Source organism: Macrobrachium rosenbergii, chromosome 4 (genome assembly GCF_040412425.1).
Source record: "Macrobrachium rosenbergii isolate ZJJX-2024 chromosome 4, ASM4041242v1, whole genome shotgun sequence".
In the NCBI taxonomy this organism is placed as follows: Eukaryota; Metazoa; Arthropoda; class Malacostraca; order Decapoda; family Palaemonidae; genus Macrobrachium; species Macrobrachium rosenbergii.
The window spans coordinates 48,689-65,003 of NC_089744.1; the positions used below are offsets into that span (position 1 = coordinate 48,689).

Here is a 16,315-nt window from a genome sequence, read left to right on the forward strand (position 1 = left end):
GATTTTTATGAAATTTTTATATATGTTATACATATATATAAGGTGATGGTCTAGAAAAAATTTGAGAGTGATCGGATGATTATTTTGGATTTGATTAAAAAATAAAAAATTATTCACCACCTTCATTTTTAGAGCTATTGCAATGCAGCTTCATACACAGAAAGTATATCATAGTATGAAAAAAATAATGGGAAGAGTTTTTCTACTTTTCCTTTTTTTTGGTGGGGGCGAGGGGGATTTTCCCCCCCAAATTTGTATAATTTGATTATCACGGGTTCCTCGTCAACCTAAGAAAAAACCTAGCCCCAAACAAATATTTGTCTTTCTTTCCTCTTTCCAATGGTATATTTAACTTTAAAATTGACCTAAAAATAAAAAAAGTAGTTCGCGTTTGAAGTGTAAAAAGTGAAAACTAAGAAAAACGACTGTAAAGGTCAACAAGTGTTTTTTTTTTTTGGCACTCGTGGAAAAAACTTATCTTAGAGCATTATTTTGGTTGATTTCTGGCTCCAGGTCACCCCCCCCCCTTTATAAAAAGGGGTATTATTCGCTCGAGGCGAGGGTATCATCAAGTACCACCTAACTCATTGCTGCCTGGTTTGAAACTAAGAAACTAAAAGTTTAGTAGCTACCAGGCTGATATTCTTGACTCATTTTCAGTTGTTTTTTTCACTTGTTTGGTCTTTTTGGTCTTTGGAGTTTGATTTTCAAGCCTTTTTGTCTCTCAAATGAAGAACTTCTTCTTTACTTTCACTTGTGCCAAACAGATGTGTTAGTAAGTAGAATTTCTCATAGCCAAAGTTGTGTTCAATTTCCTCAATATTTATCTCACCCAATTGATGGTGCTGAGATTTTCCATTGCTAATTCGCTTTGCTGGGGCAATAACTGTAAACCTACACGATTGGCACTTCATTAAAATATCAGTATCCCACCTATTGGGAGAGACTTCGACCTGAACTTTACCCCTGTAATTTCCTACCTTGCACCTAATACCGACACTATTTCATCTAACTGAGATTTGATATAATGAACTTGTCATCATATACTCCCTTTTCATCATCCTTTATTCATTTCATCAACTGTGAGTGTATTTTTGAAGGTTAAAGTATATAGATTGTATTTAGAGTTACTGGATGTAAAAAAAAATGCCAAAAAACACAAATAGCGAAAAAATTGCTCAGAGTAAAAAGTTGCCCACCACCCGCTTTCAACGTTAGGGGGCCAACCCTGTCTCCTACCACGCATTCACCAAGGAACAAGCCATTGTTGTTGCCAGATGCTGCCAGACGTAGGAGATAAGGTGATATAAAAATCAAAATAGTTAATAAATTAGGCGAATAAAGGAAAAATTACAATCTTCATTAGGAGCCAAACGTCAGCCCTACCTCACCATGTGGGGGGCGGAGGCCCAAAACCCCATCAATTTTAATATTTCGAAAAAATGCTTTGGTCACGTGATAACGAAGGTGTTGCTCATGTCTTACGGCCATTTAACCATTTTTTTTAAATTTCAAAAATATTAATAAAAAATCGAAGAATGCGCTCCCCTTAAATTGATCTAATTTTACCTGTACCGTCTAGGAACTGTAAATGTGCTAGTGTGGCAAATACGTTCTAAAATATAGAGACATAATAACTAAGAGTTGCATTAGTCCAAATAAAAAACACTGTTCATGAAAAAGCATTTCAGAACAAAGAGAAATCTCTCCCTTGGCTGAGTCGGTTGAGCTTCAGACCGTTGCATGGGCCGAGTTCAATCCCACCGACCGGGTTGATGAAAAGTTAGAGGAATTTATTTCTGGTGATAGAAATTCATTTCTCGCTATAATGTGGTTCGGATTCCACTATAAGCTGTGGGGTCCCGTTGCTAAAGTAACCAATTGGTTCTTAGCCACGAAAAAGTCTAATCCTTCGAGCCCTAAGAGCTGTTAATCAGCTCAGTGGTCTGGTAAAACTAAGGTTCTTAAAGAGAAAGAGTTAAAGTTCTTAAAACAAGGTTGAGAAGACTTTTAAAAATAGATCAGTTGGAAAGGGAGGGAGAGAAATTCTCTTCCAACTCTCTATTTTTATGTCAACCATTTATTTCTTTTTTTAAGAGTAGTGTATTAAGCTAACTTTTAAATGAAATTACAGTAACTTTAATTTCATTTAAAAGTTAGCTTAATAATTTGGGAGCATGATTAGGGTCATATTTAGTGTTTAAACTCTAGAAATAAGCATTTTTAGCATTTTTAGAGACCATGCCAAACTTACGTGAAAATTTGCCTTGCGCAAGGGGTTCTGGAACCTAGCCTCGCATAAGTTTGGGGCATGACTGGAATGCCTGGGTCATACATTGGCGATTCAAGCCTGCGATCGTCGTAACAGCTGAATTACGACCCCCTTACGCCCTAGGTAGGACCAGCATCAGTCTGCATGATTCCTAACCGAGTTGCTGAGTTTGACAACATCTGCCTAGTGATGGCGGACATGCAAGGCTGCGCAGCACCTACGCAAGTCGAGTTGCAACAACTGGCAAAAGTCTCCATGTCATGCCGCGTGATGCAATAAAATCGTAATGGTGTCTCAACCGTCGAAACAAGGTCGGCATATTATTACAGCTGACATAACTAGCAATGCCAACATGCACCATCCAGTTCGACGTATGCCATGTACTTGGCAACCCCACAGCATGTGCAGTAGTGTATTTTGGTTCCCCTTTTTTCCCCTTTTTGTTATTGTTCACACAGTAATAAAAAGAAAAAAAGTTCTTCTTGTAACTGTTCTCTAATAATGCTACTGTAAATGCTTTTTGTACCTTTAGTATATGATACTGTAAATTCCTCTGCTACTATAAATTGTATATATGTATATTTTTGTAATGTGTAAAATGTTTATATTGTGTATGTACTAAATTTTTCTAAAATCAATAAGTTATTTCTATAACAGTACGTTTTCTTGAAATGTTGAACACAGTCATTTTTGGATAACAATTTCCTTAGCTGCAAACCATCTCCAATATTTTCAAGGTTATTAAACTTGAGATGAATGAAGGTTGATATTTTCATAAGTTCAGATAAAGAAAAAATGAAACTTAAAACTTGTAAAAATAATGTGCAAATCAATAATATTAAACTGGATATGAATGAGGGTATGATATATTTTCATAAGTTCAGATAAAGAAAAAATAAAAATTAAAACTTATAAAAATAATGTGCAAATCAATAATATTAAACTGGATGTGAATGAGGGTATGATATATTTTCATAAGTTCAGAGAAAGAAAAAATCAAAATTAAAACTTGTAAAAAGTAATGTGCACATCAAATTATCATTGTTTTTTAAATATTTTCAAAATTTCAGGTAAAGGTAAATAACACATGAAAACTAGTAATAAGCAAAATATATCCCAAGGGGCTGAGAGAGAGAGAGAGAGAGAGAGAGAGAGAGAGAGAGAGAGAGAGAGAAAGGTCAAGGCCGAATTAATTGCCCACAGGTGCCCTTATTTTCTTTTTTGATTAAAATATATTTTGGATGACACTGAATACAACGTAACTGAAAATATATGTGGTAATGATATAAACGCAGTAGTTTTGAATTTTAACTTTTATTTAGGAAAGTTACAAAATTTTTCAACATGATTTTCTAAAGTATGAAAAGGCATTTTCACAACACATGACAGTGCTGTTGCGTCTGTTGGCATGTAACGTAACTAAATCACAGTTTAAATTGCCATGAATCCTTATGCCTTCGTAGAAGTCGCTGTCTTGTAAAAACCGTGGGCATGGCCTAAATCATCGGCAACTTGCGCTTAGGACTATGGATATGGATTTGCGTAATCTCGTATCGACCTTTGTAGTGCTGTCGTAAATGGTTCATTGCGTATGACGTCATGGTGTCCTAATCCACTGATATTATTTATTTATTTATTTTTTTTGTGGCCCAAGGCCTGCGACTGATGCTGATTGGTGCTAAACCCAGCCATTACAACAGTCGCGGTCTTGAATCGCCAATGTGTGACCTAGGCACAATGCTTTGGCAGCCATCGGATTACTCCTCGACTGCAGAGTCCCATTGAAGTAGAGGTGCCCCATGGCTTTACTGCCACTTCACTACAGATTGGAATGAGCACTGACCAGAGGCAATATCTTCCTGCTGTAGCTCTCTCACCAGGTAAGGTTACAACAAGCATTTCACCAATGCTAGCTACCTTTCTATTTCAAAGTAATCTCCATTACTGAGTGTTTTTGAGTAGTATATGTCCATGTATCCCACCTCCTGTCAATGTGGGATTCGGCTATGTAGTTACTTAGTAAGCTACGTATATAAAAATGACATTGTTATAATAAAAGTTTTATATACTGTATACTTACCAAGTAACTACACCATCGGAGCCCTCCCTCCTCCCGTCTCATGGGCATAGGACACAAACAAATTGAGCTCTTCAGCTGTGTTGGACCTATTCTTCCCCGAAAGTGGGCGGGGGAAGTTGCCCACACCAAAACAATAGAAATGCTATTGTGAATTTCAAAATTTAAGTTGCTGTGATAGTTAGAAACTCATAGCTCTACAGGCAGTCCCCGGTTTACGACGGGGGTTCTGTTCCTACGCTGCATCATAAGCTGAAAAATCGTCAAAAATCCAAAGAAAACCTTACTTTTAATGCTTTGGGTGCATTGAAAATGATGTAAACTGCATTTTTATTGAGTTTTTCATTAAAAAACCTCTAAATTTTGATTATTCTGCCGTTTTGGAGCCATATTTCTTCCGTCGGATCAGAGTCTTAAGCGTTGTAAACTGGGAAATAATTTCTGATGAATATATTTGGAAAGCATCGTAACCTCGGAATGTCATAAGCCGGACCCGTCGTAACTCGGCGACTGCCTGTATATTACTTGGTAAGTATGCATAAAACTTTATTTTATTATAAAAGTGTCATTTTTCTCTGTGGAACGTATCTACCCATTATTCGCGGAAAATTCACCCATTTGCGGTATTTTCCACTGAGAAATATTCACTAATTACTGTATTTTCATACTTTCATGACTAAATGCACTTTTTGTTATAAAACTATTAAAATACTCAGGTGTAAGCATTTTTAGAGGGTTTTTCTTGTGTTTAAACTATCAAAATAGGCAGTTCTAAGTATTTTTTGAGGGGTTTTAAGTATTCGCGGATTTTAGCTATTTGCGGGCGGGTGCGGTACTCATCCCCAGCAAATCTGGGGGTTTACTGTACAGTATCAGCAGCTTGTTGCCCCATACCAAATGGCAGGCAATATCATCACACTTCTTTCAAATTTTCCAGTCCTTTTTTGAGATGCTGTGTTCATCAGTGCTAATAGCATCATCACCAACACAAAAAGCAGAGGGTAACATGAATTCCATTGTTCAGCCTAGCCAAACTAAGTTAGTGGTGGTGGCAGTTTAACAGTAAAGAACTGTGAGAAACTGATGGAGTGCAAGACTTACTGGGAGGTGAAGGTTCTAATTGAGGGAATCAGGAGGAAAGGGGAGGGTGTTGGAATGCATGTCCATTTTTGTGTATGTGTTGTTGTTGCCAGTGATTATTTTTGGGGTAGGAGTAGGTTGGAGAGGGGTGAAAATTTAGCACATGCAGTACCTACAGGGATTAGCACCAATGCTGGTTCATTCTGTTAAGTAAAAAAGTTTGTACTGAACCAGTTGACATTAAAAATATTTTTATTGCATGAAATTTTTGCTCAGTTCTTTATTATGGGTAAACCAGTCAGGGAGAAACAAACTAGGATTTTTGCTGTAATCACCTTTTTCAGAAAGCCAGGGTTCTTTAAAAAGTCTATATTGTACTGTACTGTATTACTAAACCTATATGTCATCCTCAGGTTTGATGGGGGAAAAGGTGTTAATATGTAATGCTAATATTGTATTTTAACTTTTTATAACAGGATGGCCTACGCTGACCTAAAAAATGAAATTTGCTGTACTTGGCTACGACTTAACTCAGAGCAGATGGATCAAGTTCGGCTATATTTGTTGGAGCTTTCTTCATCAAGCAAAATCTCTCGAATGAGGGACATTTATGGTTGCAATGACCTCACATCTGCTCTTCGTTTGTTAGAAAAGTGGAAGCTTTTAACTCCTTACAAGTAAGTTTGTTTTTGTAATGTGATATTTCATAGATTAATCCTACACCTAAACATGACAACAGGTTTTATCTGCTGTATGAAAGAGAAGAGTCAGAGAAGTATATTTGTTCTTATGCAAGTACAAACCATAGCCCTTTGTGTAAGAGTATTCTCCAGCTCAACCTGGAGATGTTTGTTGATTCTTGGTTACAAGGTAGTAAATTGGTGGTAGGCAGGTAAGTTGGGGGAGTCTACTCACTGCTATAAACAAGCAGTTTTTCTTTAGGTATGGTCGGGTTAAGATATCTTGCTTCAAGGTGAAGCTTTTATCTTTTTATTGTATGTATGATGTTGTTTTTTCAACATGAATTTGAACAAGAATAATGAACAATGAAAGGTGTGAAGGACTTAAGTGGGCATTTGGCTGCTCCAACCAATGAGTCTTCCTAATGTAAAGGACCGATGGTTTGTATATTGTGTCGGAACAAATCACAATTTTTGAAAGTAAATTGTATTTTTCCTAACTATACAAACCTGAGGTCCTTTACATTACATATTAAGCCACCTCATGCCACCCCTCAATCTGAACCTGGACTGAAAGGCAAGCTGGAATGTTTACATCTGGGCAGGCGGGTATTCCCGCCTACCTGGCGGTAGTTACTGCCTAACCACCTTGCTCAAGAGTTTAACGTCTGTTTCCAGCCTACGCTAAAAGTAATTCCTAATGTAAAGGACCTCAGATTTGTATATTTAGGAAAAATACAATTTACTTTAAAAAATTGTGATATTTATAGCGACTCCAGAAGCACTATAGAAGCCATTCAAAGCTATAATAAAAAAAATAATATTGTACAACAAATTAAGTTTTCACTCCATAAATTGTATAACAATGGAAAAAATATTGAAATACGTTGGATCCCTGCCCATGCAGGGATTAAAGGAAATGAAGAGGCTGATAAAGCAGCTAAAGAAGCAGTCCACATGACAAGAGCAAATGTAGACATCCCTATTAGTGACTATATAAGATATATAAAAACAATCATTGTAAGTAAATGGCAAAATATATGGGATGAAGAACCTGAAAATGATAAATTAAAACAGATAAAATCCAGTGTTGGAAAATGGAGTTCACCATATCAGAGAGAGAGACACACACACAAGTAATTCTGATGAATTACTTAATGAACAGCCCATGTGGCCCTCCTCCCGAATGCCCAGACTGCAGAGTGTTGGTAACTGTGAAATATATATTGTGTGACTGTCAAAAATATAATTTGCAGTGCTTATTAAATTTTGGAAATAGATCAATGAAGGAAGTTTTATCAGAATCTATTACATTTTCAGTAATACCAATTTTAATGTTCATGAGGAGCTGCGGTTTAATTGATAAGATATAAAAAGCAAATAATAGAAATACGGAAACCCTTAGGGGTCTAATGAAATTTAAAACAACTGAATTTTAAAATTTTACTAAATTTTATTTTAAATTTTGATATACCTTTTTAGTGAGTATATATGGAAACTTGAGTATATATGTATTTATTGTGCGAGTGTGTTCTAGTATGAGAGCGTATGCCTCTGTGCAGTTTTTAATTTCATTCTCATTCATTCATCACTGCATCGAATGACCTATTTGATCCCAGTGCTAGGCTTCTAGCCTAGACCTGTCATTTCATCCAAATCCTTCAGGCCAGCCATGCGAGAGCTGATAGTCAGCTCAGTGGTCTGATTAAACTGTTTTAATAATACAGTAATAGAAAACTCTCCTTTCCTGAAAGTGGGCATGGATAGTTACTTACACCAAAACAAAACAAAAGAATCGCTACTGTGAATTTTAAAATTTTAGCTGCCAGTTACTAGAAATTGTTAGCTAGGTAATTACTTAGTAAGTATATATAAAACTTTATTTTATTATAAAAATGCATTTTTCAGTGATTCTAAAAGTGCTGTGGAAACCCTTTAGAATTTTAATCCAAAAACCACCCTTGCTGAACAAATTGAATTTTCGCTTTACAAATTATGAGGAAAGTAAAATGTAATATGTTGGATTCCTACCCCATATTACAAGATACTGTTAGGTACTTTATTATTGTTATATACCCCCTCTGAAATCCAGTATAACCAGTAAATGGCAGAATATGTTGAACAATGAACTTGATAGTAATAAATTTAAACATCAAGCTCAATGTTTGAATATTAAACTTATTATATCAAAAGGAATGATACTCCCAAATAGTTTTGACACATCTTAGAAATAGTCACTTGTGTGTGATCCATGTTTATTGTATAGATAGCTTGAATGATCCAGTCCATATACTGTATGTATAAACTGTATAGTAGCGCTAGCAGTTAAACTCTACTTTTGTTTGAATGTCCAAAATAAAATGGACAATGAATGCCAAGTTTTGGAAACAAATCACTTTAGAGAAATTTTTTGTCAGTGTATCATTTTCATTTAGCATATTGTTTAAAATTTTTAAGAAAGGTGCAATTTAATTAATTAAAATGAAACCTTATCATTAATAAAGAAAAATCCTCTAGGCTAACCCTGAGAGAGCTAAGTAAATTATCTCAGTGATCTGGTTATATTATGTTGAAAAGTGGCCAGCTTCCAGATCCCCAAACAGAGTAATAGCCCAGATACCTGAAGAAGAGAAACCTAAACATTGTTATGTTTGGAAGGTAGAGGAGCTTAAGTAGAAGTATGGTAGATTCATTGGCTAGCTTTTTCAGTGTAAATACAATTTACTAGCTGATAAAGACTGGGAAATTAACTTGACTGAAGAGTAATCTGGTGCCTCTTTGAAAACAGTTTTTGTTGTCTGGTGGATGGCCAGTGACATTAGTCTAGTCCTATGCTAACTGCCTTGTTATGTCCAGTTCGGTGTGTTATAATTTGCCTGTTATGTACAATGGTAGTTTGCTGACACGAAATAGGTTTGCTGAAAAGTTGCTTTCCCATGAAGAGTTGAGATATATTTTCCGTGCATTTTGAATATTTTCCTTGCATTTTCATTTTTCTGTGCTAAGATGTTATTTTCATCACTGATAGAAATTTATCCTTTTGTCTTTGGAACAAGTTTAAGTCGCTTATGAAATTTATGAGGAACAGTCCACAGAACAGAATACCTGTAAAGCATGAAAAGTCAAAAATAAAATAATAGAGGAAAGAGAAAATAAAGGTGAAATTAAATATCAAATAAAATCAGTTAATAAATGAATAATTGGTGGTAACTGAATCAAAACACTAATGAATAAAATAGAGGAAAGCACTTAATTGTAACCTCAGTCAAAAGAACTCTACCCAAAAAATGGAAAGTAATAACATAACGTAGTGTTTGAAAACAGTAGTATATGGTACTCATCTGGGATAATGCAGCTGAATATCTACCTGAGAGGATGCAACTTTCCTTAATATTAGTAGAGTTATTGTACTTCCGTTGAATATGCAAAACAGTTGAAAAGAGGAGTGGATGTTGAGCACCACTAATTATAAAGGGAGGTGTAAAATTGAGGTTTTACTGAAAAGCTAATCATGGAATATGTAGCTTTGCATAATTAAGAGTGCCAAATCTACAGTGATTACATATTCCAAATTATTAAAGACAGTTTGCTTTTTATCCTTATATATCCTTTTTTTTGTAAGGTTCCCTTGACCTGAGGTAATATAAAGTGTCCAGAGTAATATAGATCTTAGATTCACATAAAGATATTTCTTTGTTTTGTATTGTTTAGTCTTTGTCTGTGGGATTAGTATATTTTTATAGAGTATTTAACATCTGAATCTTGACAGAGGTTTTTAGAGTTGAAGGAGCAGTATCATTACTATTACTGTAAAGGGTTCTTTGCCTAAATTTTATTGAGTATGTTACAGTATATTCTCTGAAACATGAATTTAATTTCTGCTTCCAGAGTAGACGTGTTAGTATGGTTGACAGAGAACTTGGGCATGCACGTTGAAATGATTCGAGAACGTGTGCAAGCATACAAAAAATTTGAATTTGGCATCACCACCTGTTAATCCTCCAAATGTAGAGGAGACCAGACCTTCATCACAAAATAATCTAATCCATCAAAAGAGTAAGTACAAGTAGCTGCATGTTGTTCCCTAGTTGACTCTGTTGATGTGTCACTACAATGCGCATATCACTTATTTTACTCAAACAGTACTGCAAATCTTGCTTCAGTAAATATTAGCTGTGAACTGAGTACATAACCGTGTTGACTTCAATATCTGGCATTTTTAACTGAAGTTCTCATCTCTTGACCCCACTGTTCTTCTGTAGCTGCTCATACTACACTGGACACCAGAGGTAATTGTATGCTCCAGCTTACTTGGAGCAGTAGATAATTTTTTTCTAATAAAGAGGCATGAGATGTATGGATGCACTGATAGAGTGTATTAAAAAAAATTACATTTTTTTTTTTTTCTTAGATAAATTACATATTCATACTAATATAGTATTAGCATCTAAGAATAATTTCTGTTACATTACAGTTTGTGAATATTTAAGTGAAAATTTACGTCGACGCTGGGAAGATCTCGGACGATTTCTCGGCCTCTCTGATTTAGTAAGCGAGTTGCAGCCTTCTTCAGTTCGTCAGAAAGAAAAAATATATCAGGTTTGTGACTTCTAATACAGTAAACCCCCCATATTCTCAGGGGATGCGTACCACATCCCCCTGCGAATGGTTAAAGCCCGCAAATAGTTAACACCTCCCCCCCTTTAAAAATGCTTATACAGTACAGTAGAACCCCGGTCCTCGACCGTACTAGAACTTGACATAATCGGATTTTGACACGAAATGTTGATTAAATTTTGCATCAGAACTTGAACAACAAACCGGAATCCAACCCGATGAATCATAAGATGTTTGTAGAAAAAAGAGTTTCAGGCGGCTGTCGCTAGTTGGCGTTGTTGGTGGCGTTCTTCCCATGCGTATTTAAAAGCATTTAAAGCCCACACATGCTACTGCTGCTGCTGCTATTGTTTGGAGAAGTACACCTTGTACAGGTATATATCATTTTTTTGGCTTTCTGCACTGAATTTTCATCCAATCATGGGTCCCCATATGTTAGGGAATCATAATATTTACTGAAAGATGTTTTACAGTGATTTTGTACACTATTCCAGTAGACTCTGTATGATATTTATCATAAATACTGAATGTTTATGTAATTAGTACCACGATACACCACCAGGGTGGCGCTGTGGTTTGTTTACATCTGCCACAAGCTGCCGAGTTCCGATGTAATTTAGGAAATTTTTCTTAATTTTATGATAACAGACATACAGTAATTCGGCTTATAAATACTGTATTATTAATTTACTGCAGTAATCAGGCTTGTTTTTCAATGTTATCATTATTAAAAACAGTTTTCGTGTGTACCCGTTACAGTACATTCTGGTAGTGCCTATAGGCTACCTAGCCTAGCCTATGGCGCTCGGTCTATCATCGGTAATACGGTCCGCATTGGTCGTAGGCCAATTTTTTTTATACAGTGTGCATTTAAAAATGTAGAAAGTGCTTCTGATACAGTAAGTTATTCAACTCTGAACTTATTTAATTGTAATTTGTGTAATGTTTTGTATAAAAAGATAAGGTTGGGGTAATGACTGGTGGTCAGGAATTGATTAATCCATTTTCAGTTACTTTTTATGGGAGAAATTAACTCAGAATTCGACTAAATCGAATCTCGACACTTCTTCTGGAACGAATTAGCGTCGAGGTCCGAGGTTCTACTGTAGTGCCTTGATTCACAAACACAATTCATTCCTAAACTTTGTTCCTGTTCCAATATGTTCATGATCTAAAATTAATTTCCCCATAAGGTTTAATGGGAATACGATGTTGTTCATGACCCCAACGAACCATTATAAATTATGTATTTTATGATATATTTTACCCAGATAATAATAAACAAAGTGTGAAAAATCTTAATATACCTAATAATATAATTATAATAGTAAAATAAAACAACACTTAAAAAGTGAACGCTTACGTTGGCTGACACAACTTCTGGCTTGACAGACGAGAGATGAGGAGGGTGGGTGGGGAGGTTAGAGGAGGGTGGGTAGGGAGGAGGTTATTGTGAGGAGGGAGAGCCCATATCCAGGGCGGGGAGATCTCGTTCTGGAGATTAATCTCTTCTGGGTTTTTTATGCACTTTTAATCACAAACTTAAGCAGTGCCTGTTGCCTTTTCCTTCCTTGCATAACTCCTCTAAAATGATTAATTAAATTTTCATTGACTATGTTCATGATCCTGTTGTTAACAGTTTTGTTTGGATTGTACAACTCAAGGAAACTCTGCACATCACTCCACTTTTCCATTGTGAATTTAATCAATTCACTGCTGGCATCTGTAACTTCCTCCCCATCCTCCTCTTCGTCAAGTTTATGCAAAAATCACAGAGTTTGAAGCGAATGAACATGCACCTATCCAAAACGAAAATAAAAAACAGACTGAGCATGGGAGGTTCATGGGAGATGTACGTTACCCTACAATAACAAGATGGTGGCCTCCATAGCGGCACCCATGTGAGATGAGCGATTGCTCGCATTTTTAAATTTTGGCCATCAGACCATGTTCGTGTTTCAAAAATGAGGTCGTGAATCAAATAGCATTTTTATATATTTTGTTTGTGAATCAATTTGTTCATGGGTTAATGTGTTCATGAATCAAGGTCCTACTGTAACTGCCTATCTTGAAAGTTCAAATACCAAATGTATACCTTAAACTAGCATCCTACATCAAATATACCTTAAACTATTATCCTGTTGCTGTATTAATCTTTGAAATGATATTTATTAATATAAATTCAAAATCATCTCAAACATTTTACCCTTGAGAATATATACGTACATACTGGTAACCCTTCCAGCCAGTAAGAGAGAGAAAGATAGAGAGTATATCTTTCTATCCACCACTCTCCCTTTCTATCTCTCTATCTAGCTATCTTTCCATCCCTGGCATTTTGTGTATCCTTTGATGTGAGAGAGAGATTTTTCAGTATCCTTTGTAGCAATTTTATTTGACCACCAAGTGGGCAACATTTTCTACCCTTCGCAGTCAATATGTCAAGATAAATTGACAGATAGATTACAACCCCCTCGCTCCAAGCTTTGGAGATTGGGAATCAATATGTTACTCACCTCATCTGTCATAGCTGAAGGTACAATAGTCACACTCAGTAGCTACCCTGATTCATCCTGCAGCTGGAGCTTGTGATTTCACCTCAAGAGGGACTTCATAGCTCATGACAACTACCAGTCTCCACAGATCTTGCATAGGTGTATTTTGCCGAGGTCGTAGTGATGGAAGTGGGTTTGGTAGGAACAATAACAACCATTTTATCCTGCTGAGACGACAAGCAGTCCTAATTAAGGATGTTTCAAAAATTCTATTGATTTAGACAGTGGGGTCATAATAGTAGTGGTGGTACTCACCTCAGTTATTAGAAGGTTAAATACAGAGCAATATCAATTAAGAAGGTTGATTATATGTTACTGAAAGGCTGCAAGATGAGACTGACATCTGCTAAGTATGACACTCATACTATCTGCACCTCTTGTAGGGGGCAAAATTGTTCCCCTCACATTAACTGTGACGAGTTTATGGGGTGGGATCAGGGGAAATGGAAGACTTTAAGTTCTCATTTAGCGAGGCTTCAAAGAGACAGAGAGAGAGATAACGGCTTCAGAGGTGTATGTCCTTTCAACTCCTGTGACAGCTTTTTCCCCCATTCCAAGTCCTCTATCTTTACCTGTAACCCTTTTACCTGGCTCCCTACCTTCCGAACCCAGTGCCTTAGCCAGCCTTGAAGCCCGAGTAGATAAGAAATTTAGCGTTATGGTAAATACCATAACCCAATTGGGCGCTTCCATTAAGATCTTGATGAATCAATTGAATGCAAAAAGTGTTGTGTCAGTGGAGGAGGTGGCTACTCGTCCTGCCGACACTCCTAGACCTAGGTCCCTGTCAAACTCGCCTAAACCTGGGAGGAGGCAAATTGAACGTCAAAGGGAGGTGGGTGGGGTTTGCCCATGGGTAGTTGCCCCTTCGTTCGCGTCCAGCCGACACTCCTAGACCTAGGTCCCTGTCAAACTCCCCTAAACCTGAGAGGAGGCAAACCTAACGTCAAGGGAGGTCGCTGTGGTTTGCCCATGGGTAGTTGCCCCCTCAATTGAGCCTATTGACTGTTCCCAGGACTCGCCGGACGGCCATTGGAAAGGCGTCCAAGTATATGTGCATGCTTTATCATCGAGTGGTTCTGATTCCAGCATGGGCAGGAGGCGCAGTCGGTGCTTTTCCGATGTTTCCAGACCACTGAAAAGGTGTTGCCAGTTCCTGAATGCATTCCTCCGCTCCCTTGTAAGCATTCCAGAGATCTGGTTTGGAGTCCTGAACCTTTTTGTAGCTTCTGGGACCAAGAAGACACCCCAAAGTCTCTCGAGTTATTTTTACCACAGTGCTCGTCTAAGAAGAGCACTAATCAGTCACTGTCAGCCAAGCGCCTGATAGGGGTGCGTTCAGTGCTGGCTGAGAGCACAGTGAGGGCAGACAGCATTGCGGTTGATCGCTCGTCTGTAGCCAGACATTCAGCTGGTGTCAGGCGGCCAGTTGTTGATACTACCATGTGTTTCGAGCATTTGCTAGCATTCAAACACCCAGTGATATATGTTGGGCCACTGGATTTTGAGCACCCGATTGGAGATGAGCACACTGTCCAGGCCGAGCTCTTCTACCATCATTTGGTGCCTGATTGTCATACGTCTCCTGTGAAGTCTCGCCAGACTCAGTTGCCGCACTCATTGCCTCATTTGGCGCCACATCCTGACAAGCGTTTAACATCTCATACCACTGCTTCTGATTCCAGTGGCGCAAGACTCCTCTCTGGAACCAATTCATCATCGTCTCAATAACATCTTGAGCCTTTTAAAGAAGCCTTCAACTACAGTGCAAGAACAAAAGGACTTAGCTTCTTCGATCTTGTCCTTTGGCCAAGACAGGCTTTTCGTCAACGGAGTTGGATCATTTAGTGAAAGACTTGTTCAAAGTCTGAAATATTCAGCTTCCTTGTTTGGACAGTGGGAGCTTTGACAAAGAAGATTGAAGATTGCACTGCTCTACCAAACAATTTTACTGAAAACTGGTTAGGAGCTGTATCTTGTGCGGACAAGGCAGTTTGTGATGAATCGCAAGGATTGTCTGCTCTCTTTGCCTTAGGGCTTATTGAAGAAGAGAGCTGGGGTGTTTGTCACTAAAGGAGTCACTCCTCAGAAATCGTTTCTGCTCTTTGCCCCATTGGACCAAGATAGTCTGTTTCCCTGGGCTACTCTGGGGCATGTAGCTTCGGAGGTTCAGAAGAAGACTACCCAGGACTTGTTAACGCAGTCCACTAAACGCTCAAAGCAGCTGATTCGGACACCTGTGGCACCCATTAGTGGAAGGGTGGCCTCTCCTTTGCAGCAGCGGCCTTTCGTGGCGGCAGAGCAGGGTATCAGTCCTGACCACGTACCAAGACCCGTGCAGTGCGCACTGTCATTAAGCCATCTACCAGACCCTCTTCTAGCAAGTGAGGATCCAGTCCTCCGTGTGCCGATGGGAGCAAGACTTCTCCATTTTTGGAGGAAGTGGAAAGTCAAGGGTGCAGAACCATTGGTGATAGAAGTTTTGAGAGAGGGGTACTCAATCCCATTCAACGCAAAGCCCCCCCATTGGTGCCGGCACCCATCAACTGACAGCCTGGTCCCTAGGCTCACAGAGGTTTTAGGCCCTGTCAAAGGAGGTTACCTCTCTGCTCAAAAAAAAAGGGGGCTATAGAAGTTGTGAAAGACGTGAACTCGAAGGGGTTTTACAACCGCCTCTTCATCGTACCCAAGTCATCAGGAGGATGGAGACCTGTCCTGGACTTAAGTGCTCAGAATTTTTTTGTAAAGACCACAAAATTCAGCATAGAAACCAATCAGTCAGTGCTGTCCTCCATTCATCAAGGGGTTTGGATGGTTACGACAGACATGGAGGACACATACTTTCACGTTCCAGTCCACCCGGAATCCAGAAAGTACTTGGGATTCATGTTCCAGGGCAGGGCATCTAACAGTTTCAAGCCCCTGTTTCTGTCTTTCAACAGCCCCACAGGTCTTCACCAGGGTTCTTGCCCCAGTATCAAAGTGGCTACATTTGAGGAGCATCAACATATGCATGTATCTCGACGAATGGCTC

The 16,315-nt window shown here is 38.1% G+C and overlaps 1 pseudogene; it reads left to right on the forward strand.

The window, feature by feature from the left end:
- Positions 1 to 16,315, forward strand: part of LOC136829331 (uncharacterized) — a 40,910-nt pseudogene that overhangs the window by 3,341 nt on the left and 21,254 nt on the right.